This window comes from Myotis daubentonii, chromosome 4, assembly GCF_963259705.1.
Source record: "Myotis daubentonii chromosome 4, mMyoDau2.1, whole genome shotgun sequence".
NCBI classification, from domain to species: domain Eukaryota; kingdom Metazoa; phylum Chordata; class Mammalia; order Chiroptera; family Vespertilionidae; genus Myotis; species Myotis daubentonii.
The window spans coordinates 77971092-77980313 of NC_081843.1; the positions used below are offsets into that span (position 1 = coordinate 77971092).

Below are 9222 nucleotides of genomic sequence, written 5' to 3' on the forward strand. Positions count from 1 at the left end.
TTTTGAATGCTACACAGCTACAGAGAACCCATTCAAAACACCTTTCTCATCTCGATCCACACCATGACCACAGTGGCACACAACAATGGGGAAAGAAAGAGAGAGGGGTGATGGCCCTGAGTCGCCATACCAGAGAAACAATGGCAGCCGCAGTGGTGCTAAAGGAGGTCCAGATCCGCTTTCTCTGAAGAGTTCTGTTTCTGACAGCTGGAGTTCTAGACCTCAGAAACCCCCAGCCCCTTAATCTGACCATGTTTAGATCAACAGCTCAGGGGGTGTGATTATTAATAAGTCATGGTTTCTAAATCACTTTAAAAGTCTAGAATGAAAGGTGTTTTACAAATATACAGGGGTGGGCAATGTAGGTATACAGTTGTGAGTACATAAAACAGAGTTTACCCCCTGGAAATGGGCAAGGAGACACCTGATTGGTGGTGTTGCTCTTATAGCAATCAGGGGCAAAGCAGATGTACAGTCCTTTGTTCATCCTAGCTTCATGCCTGTGTCGGTGGCCAGAGCTGTTTCATGCCTGAGGCACATAAAAAAAATGAAACAGAGTTTATTTTTGTATTATTATTTGTTCTTGTATTATCTATTCTTCCATGTAAGAAATACATAATCAAACAACTGATATAATCACGTATGTGTGGATCAGCTTCTCCAAGGCGGCTGTCACATAGCAGGTTGCTGTGAAATGAGTCTGGGAGGACCAATGAATGCCCTCCCACTAACACAGTGTTACAATAATAGGAGCAATTGCTGTTTATCCAAGGGTTGGTTTAGAAATGAAAATAATGGTGCCAGTGATGAAAGTACTACAGCCTCTGGACCTGGCAGATATACAGACTTTTAAAACAGCGCCTGGTTCTCAGGAAGCATTCACTGCATGGGGCAGTTGACCATCTACTCTGTCAGGATTTTCAAACCTGTGCAAGTTGCTTTTGAAATGTTCCTTAAAACATACAAAATTTAGCTAAACCTCCATTAACTGTTACATTTGCATGAATATAATAGCAACTTATCATAATCATGTACATTCCAAATTACTGCAGGTTATATTAGGAATTTAATTGACTCCACAATGAGACCTTGAGCCAGCCAGGCCCATACTCACCAGCACTCCACTCCTGTTACTTGGGCTCACTTCCAAAAGCAAACCACCTCCATGCAAACCCATGTCTGGATCCTGTATTATGTCCCCTAGTCTGGATTTGTCGGATGTTTTTCTAATCCCTGGATCAGAGTTATAGTATTAGGTGAAGAACAAGAGGAGCAGTTCCCTGTTTATCAGACCATGTCAGGGGGCACCTGATATCTGCATGACATCGTGGGTGAGGTTAGACAAGAAGAAGAATTTTAATGGGGAGATTGCTTCGCAGGTGGAAGGCCCTGTGCACAGTGTGTTTTTGGACTAGAGAAAAGTCCAGGTGGGCTGACAGGTCGAGCGTTTGCAAAGGAGTCGTGGGAGATAAGGCCAATGTTGATGTGGCGCTTTTAAGCTTTTTAAAGGTTTTGTAGAAACAGACTTTTTCAAAGCTTGGCTTGAAAGGTGATTGGGTAGATCTAGTCCCCACTAAAAAGCTCACAAAAGCTAGGCAGAGCGAAGCCACTTTTACTTCTGAATAACTGAAGCTCTTCCACATCGGTCTGGGAAAGTTTTCTTCTGTGTTGCTATTTTACCCTAGCGCTTACCCTGGTATATGTCCCTACAGGGGCTATCCCACTGCAGTTCGAAGTGTGGAGGGTCTGCCATGTAGTTCCTACCAGCAAATGTTTATTAGTGCATTTCACGGGTCATCAAGCAAATAGGAAGGATTCAACTCTTTTGGCAACTGGAAGCTAACTAATTGGTCTTGGTTGACCCAGGTACAGATTGAGAGGAGAATGAGAAAGATCAGAGGAATTTCTCTTACCTTCTTTACCAATGAACTCTGGGACTTGCCCTTTACTGTGTCAGAAAGGGAGCCCCAGTTGGCTAATTGGGAAGTACCCTTTTCCCACCTTGTTAGATTAACATTCACTTGTTATTTCACAAACATATATCATATACCCACCATGAGTCTGGATTTGTTAGGCAACAGGAATGTAAGATTAATAATATCAAGGTGGCTTCTTGCTTTTAAGAAGCTCACAGGCATGGAAGAGTCAGAAAAAAATTTAGAGGAGAGTGGGCTTCATAGAAAAGGTGCTGCTGGAGCTGAGTCTTGTAGGACAGCAAGGGGCTTTAATGGTGGAAAACAGCATACAAAATCGCGGAGGAGAGAAGCAGCACTGCACGTCAGGGGAAGTGGGAGCCATTTGGTATTGCTGGAGCATGACAGGGGGTGTTGGGAGTAGTGGGAGGTGGAGCAAACACAACTCCTGCTCCAGCCTCCATCCGGAGCCTACCCCTGGAAGTGGGGAGCACAGAGCTCCAGGAAGAAGTCCTCTAGCATTTTACCTGCTACGGTGCCATTCTTTAGATAGCCAGACACTTGGACCTCAAGGGTTTTGCCTGACTTCCCATTAATGCAACTTGATCTTAGAAATGCATAGCTATAATGCCTAATCCCTTTAAATGTGTTGAAAGCATAACAGCATTTGGTCTGTGATCAGCAACAGATTCTCTTGCAACTAATTTTTACGCAGCTCAAGATTGAGTGGAAACATCCCACTGTGCTTAATGCAGTGTTCCTGTAAAACTGCAGTTTTTTTGGGGGGAAAGACTATCTGTTGATCTTTGATATTCACTTGTTCACAGAACTTTGTCATTATACCATGTCACATGGCTCCCTTATAGTTTCCAAAGCCATTAAATGCTAAAGAAAACAGGATTTTTCCAGCTCTGATCTCATTATATGTACAAATTCCAAGAGCAGCCTCCCAGAAAATAAAAGTTTTTATACAACAGAGTGGATGTGTTCATGAAAGATATATTGTTTATTTTCTTGGCACAGAGTTAACTCTAAAATAAGATTACTTAATTGAAGAAAACATTTCCTGACATGCTGAGAAGCAATATTTGAACCAAATCTCCTCTCTCTTAGATGAAGTCTAGGATGGATGTGTTCTAGGCTATTTAATCCATGTGAATCTCAAACAAAATCATTTTAACTACTGAGGCATTTTGTTGGTAAGGCAAAATGTAACTCAATACTGTAGGCAACAGCTTGTAATCAATTATGATTTTTAGTTGGGAAAGTTCCTGGCGTTTGTTGTTACAGTAGTAGTTTATTTATTTATTTATTGGCACACAAAAAAATCTTAAATCTGGAAGCATTCAATTCAATTTTTTATTGTACTAGGCTGCTCCTGACTTTATTTTGCAGGGTAACTCAGCTCATTTTTAATGGTTCTTTTATGCTGTTTTTAGGACTTTGAGGTCTGCATCATAGTATATAACATTATCTATTATCTGTTACTACCTATATTATATATAGTATAAGTTATATATTTTATAATATATAATATATAGTATAAAATAAATTATATATTTTAGTACATATAGTATATTATGGTATATTACAGTTTATTATAATACATTATTATAATATATAATATACCATTATTATATATTAATATTACCTATTATATATAGTAATAGTCACACTCTTCTATATATGTGTGGTAGAAGCAGCTAGTTGTTCACCAAAATACCTTTACTCTTTCTTTTTTGGCACATGACTACCTCATTAGATCATATTTCCTAGTCTTCCTAGAAGTTGTGTAAGGACATATGATGAAGTTCTCACCTACAATATGTGGACAGAAGTAATGTTTGTCACTTGGAGGGCCTTATCTACGCTAATAAAAGAGAAAGATGCAAATTGACCGTACCCTTACCACGCACACCAGCCAACCAGGAGTGAGTATGCAAATTAACCCAACAAAGATGGCAGGTTAATTTGCATACACAGGTGCCTAGAGACCGGGGGCGAGGTGCTTGCATCCTCGCCATGGCTATGATGCAGGCGTTCTGCACTGCCCCAGCTTCTAGGGAAGCTGTGGGCAAACTACGGCCCGCGGGCCGGATCCGGCCCATTTGAAATGAATAAAACTATTGAAAAAAAAGACTGTACCCTTTTATGTAATGATGTTTACTTTGAATTTATATTAGTTCACACAAACACTCCATCCATGCTTTTGTTCCGGCCCTCCGGTCCAGTTTAAGAACCCATTGTGGCCCTCGAGTCAAAAAGTTTGCCCACCCCTGTTCTAGGGCCTCTGGACAGAGTGGGAAGGCAGAAAGGCGGCTCTGGTGGAGTGAAGGCGGTGCCAGCAGCCAGGGGAAGGAAGGCCCATTCTTGCATGAATCTTCGTGCATCGGGCCTCTAGTTGTTGAATAAGCTTCCTCTGTACCCTCCTCTAGGTCTTCCTGCTGCTGGAATTTGGAAGTAGACTTCAGCTTTGACCAGGTGGGTGAAGACAATGCCTTCAGACAATAGTACAATACAACGAAAGGAACTCAGGTTCCTGAATGTTCACGTGGAACAGAGCTGCTCACCTGAATTGCTCACCTTTGGACTGTTACATGTGATGGAAACAAATCCCCCTATTCTTTAAGCCACTATATCAGGCAGGGTTCAATCAGAGAAGCAAACACACAGGGAGATATATATGTGGTAAGGGATTTGTTACAGAGATTTCATCTTAAGCAATGTGTGGGAGGTGGTTAAGCAGTTTCTATAGGTTGTCTTGTGTCAGATGCTAGAAATCTAAGTCCTCAGGGTAGGCAGCTGGAAAGGGAAGGTGAGTGCAAAGCAGGGTAGAGCAAGGATAAGGTGGAATCTACACACACAAACTGACAGTCTTAGCTGCTTCTGACCTTGATGGTATCAGTGTCTGCAGAAGAAGTTGACGTCCTTCATCATGGACTTAACACACACCTGGCCCAGGAGTCTGAGAAGCTGAAGGAATATCCAGGAGAGAGTGGCGCTGTTGCAGGCTTGGCTGCTGAGTCACACCAGTAGGGCGAACCAGGAGATCAACAGCAATGGCGGCTGCTTCTTTTCTGCTTTCAGATCTCACACAATAATCTCTCTTGTGACACATCTAACTGTAAACATACAGGGAGGGAAACTCTGGGAAACAGAATTCAGCCCACACATTATGAAGCCACCACAGTCAACCTCTTGTCAACTTGCACTGTACACAGCTCCTTAAGCCATATTTTATCTCCAAATGAGAACCATAACTAAGTCGTGCTTCAGCCTGACATGATACAACCATCACACATACAGTAAAAACACAGTAATTCCTCAGAAGAGGATTCAGAGTCCCCCCTTTTATGTTTTGGGTGATGTTAATTCTTCTTCTAGCTGATTCAAAATCCCTGTAACTTAAGTATTGGAATATAAAGTTAACTACTATCTAACACATTTCAGGTTAGGTGATATGAGGATGAGGGAGGGGAAGAAAACAAACATGTTTGGTTAATATATATACAAATATATAAATATCAAAATAAGGAAGAAACACCCAAACTATTACAGTCCTCATTTATGCAATGGTCACATGGCTGTTGCTGGTATATATCATTGCCTTCTTCCACTACCCACTCCATTTCCCCTAAGCAAGCACTTCGGCTGGTCATGGTTCTGTGCCTGGTGAGGTGACTCAAACCTTCATTCTGAAGTGCCTTAGCAGTTCTGTTTGAATTGGGATGTTTTGGTTTTCCATCAACTTTAATCCTATGAAACAGAAACAGTAAGAGGTGACTATTTCTGCATTCCAAAATATGGTTCCTTTACCCTATGCTGTAGTAATCCCCATTTTCCCATGGTTATCAGAATCAATCACCTGAGCCAATATAATAACCCTCTTTGCTTTTTGACTCACTGGCATAAGGAGCCAGTGAATCAAAGTGTTCAGGTGGCAGTCTCAGCTTCCAGTTCACTGGAATCATTGCTGTGTTCCTTTTGAAATTAAAACTCCTGAACTAGCAGAGCCCAATTTCAGGGATAGTTATAAATAAAAAATGTTTCTTGTGAATCGCTAGGGCTAATAGTGAGATCTCCTTGTCACCAATTTTCCAATCATATTTCTTCCAAGTCCCTGACCATCCAGTCAAACCATTAGCCATAGTCCATAAATCACCATAGATCATACCTCTGGTCATTTCTCCTTCGTGCTCTAGCAGGTGGTACAACTGAATTGCTGGCCTAGGACACCTAACTTTGGATATTTTCAAAGGATTCTACTACACTTCTGAGAAATTCTTAGCAAAAAATAGTTTTCAACTTATCTTTGGTTCATAAACACTGGTCTTTGAATACCGTATCACTTACACATGTGCTCTAACACAAAGCCCTGGTAGGCAGACACTCCATCAATGTTTGTGCAATGAATAGATAGTCCTGGCACTTGACCATGCTACTGCGGAGCCTGTTAGAAAGCAGCCAAAGTTTGGCATCAGCTTGGCAGCTGAAATTGCGTTACACATGAAAACTTACAGCCAAAAGTCTGATTTGACCACCTAATATGTACCCAGTTACTATTGCATAGTAAATTTTTATGCCAATTGTTAATTTTAAGGACACATGACATCAATTATTTAACATTCCATTTAATTTTTGTTCAGGTTAAGCCCACGTGTGTTTCTGGGCCTGGAGTCATAACTACTGCCTCAGAAGTGCTCAAAGGAGAAAAAGGGAACTTATTGTTTCCTACTAATCATACATCTAGATCGCTGAAGCAATGTGCTCTTAAGCTCCGGGAGGTGGTGGCCCATTTCTGACATTGATCTCAAGCTTTCGTTGGTGTTTGGCACATGACAGACCTTTATAAATAATTGTTGAGAGAATGAATGAGTTGTTCACCAAGATCATGTCAAACACTAGTAACTTTCTGAGATACCCCAACTATGGGACCAGAAGGAACATAGCCTAGTAAAACAGCAGTGGGCCAGGGCCGGGACAGCTGAGTTCTAGCTTCAGTTTTGTCACTGCCTGGTTCCCTGACCTTGAGCAAGGCACCATTTCAGGGCCTTGATTTCTGGCCTGAGGACGTTTTCGAGTTGAATAGCAGCCATTAGAGGCTTCTGATACTCAAAGGTGTTTTGCTTAGACTGCATAGTGTTGTAAAAAACTGTGTTTGGACGACTTTTGGGACACACTCTCTGGTTTGCTATACCAGTAGTTACCACCCCTTCCTATCACCTTTGTGCATTTTTATTCCTGGTCTGACCCTTGGAGCCATTTGGGTTTATAACTTCTGAAGATGATAGGCTCCACCTCTAACATTGTCTGAGTTCATGGGACTGAAGTTTAAGTGCCGAAGGGCAGCAGTTTGAGCCTCTTTGATCACCACTGAAAGCGCAGTTCCAGAACAGTGTCAGAACAGAGTAGGTGCTTTATACGTGTTGAGTGCATGGAAATGAAGCAGACCCATGTAGAAAGGGAGAGGGGGAACATGTCAGAGATCTCTTCCTCCAATTTGGGTAAGTGTGTTCTGCATTTGAAATGGAATGCGAAGGTTTCTGGTCTCTGCTTGTCTGGGAGGTCTCAGGTTGAGTGCACTAAGAGAAATAACACCGCTGCAAAAGCTCCATCGTCAAATAATATGAGTTGGTTTAAATATTAACTGCCATTGCTCAGGAGCCTTCCTAAGCAAAACTGGCTGCTCTGTGCAGCCTGGGGTGCCTGGGCGCTGTTAGCAGCCTTGTTCTGGATGCCTCTGCTGGTGCTTGTAGCCAGTTTCCTGAACAAGGCCATGCTGTCCAGCTGAATAACTTCCCGTGAGCTTCCTACTGTGTGTTTAAAAAAATTCCTTTCTGAGAGTACAACCCCACAGAACTGCTGTTAACACTCAATAAAACTTTTTTTTTTGGTAGCTGTTAAACTTTAACGTCGGATTATACTCCCATCAGCAGAATCATCCCATAAGCAGAATGTTAGTCCCTCTCGCTCATCAGCTTTGGGGAGAATACAAACCTCGCTCACTTTCATAGCCACCTGGAGGGAAACTCTGCTAAAACAGCATTTCTGGTCCTTCAGTAACAGCCCTGGCAGATGCAAACATTAAAATCTCTCTCAGACAGAGGAACAAGATGAAGTCAGAGACTTGAGACTTAAAGAAACAGTTTAAAATTAGAAATGCTGAATTACTCATAAGACATGCATACTATTTTCTTACATTTTCCTAGCTCTGATAATTTGTAGCCCAAATCTTTAACTTATGGATTAAAAATGTAAATAACTTGACAAACTTTGACAAATCCAGGCTAATACTTGTCTGGATTCAAGAAACAAACAGACAAACACCTATGTTTTTTCTAACACAAAGAGAGGGCAGAACAAAGAATTTTTCTGGTCTCTTGTAATTTAAAGCAGCAGTGTTGACCATGGCCTGGAAGCTGAAGCTCCAAACCCCACTGGCACGGTAACATTTCATTTATAACATAGATACCAAGGTGGCATCTAGTCTGTGCTGACAGAGTCGGTGATGAGCTGTCCTCCCGGAGAACTCGTGGAAGCAGACAGCGGGCGTCTACTGGAGCATCTCACTAGGAGCCAGAGTTTCTGCTTTTGATGTCACTTGCCATTTGTAGACAACTGAGCCTAGATGCTTTCACTCAGCACGGCCTGCCCATCAGGCACCAAGTCCAAGATGTCTTGGGGAGATAAACACACAGAAGAATCTGGGCCCTCAAGGTCATAGGCTTTGCCTTTGTAAACTAGACCCTGAGATAGTGCATCCTGTGTCATGTCCTCATAAAGGATGAGTTTGGATTGTGCATCTCTGGCTTATACTTCATATGTTGTTATCTTTATATAGCCTCCTGATTAAAAAATAAGGATGAGAACATTCATTTTTTATAAAAGGGAGAATAGGCCTGGCCAGGTGGCTCAGTTGGTTGGAGTGTCATCCATTATACCAACAGGTTGTGGGTTTGACTCCCTGTCAGGGTACATACTTAGGTTGTGGTTTTGTCACTGGTTGGGACACGTGTGGGAGGCAATAGATTGTTTTTAGGCTCTTCTCTTTGTCCTAAAGCAGTGGTTCTCAACCTTGGCTGCACATTAGAATCACCTGGGAATCTCTTTAAAATCCTGATTTCTGGGCCTCATCCTCTGGAATGAGGCTGAGAACCACTGTCCTAAAGTGTTAAAATGTCACAATGATGAGCCTGCGTGAGGATCTATTTTTATCCATTGTGGCCAGCACCTGGTAGGTCTTTAGCTCTGTTGATTTTAATGAATTACTGGAAGAGCTCTTCCCATCTGTTCTCTTAGTCTTTTTCTG

At 42.0% G+C, this 9222-nt stretch overlaps 1 pseudogene; it reads left to right on the plus strand.

Moving 5' to 3' along the window:
- The first annotated feature begins 397 nt into the window (after positions 1-397).
- On the plus strand, positions 398-542 carry LOC132233993 (small nucleolar RNA SNORA48; annotated as a pseudogene).
- Positions 543-9222: the final 8680 nt, after the last annotated feature.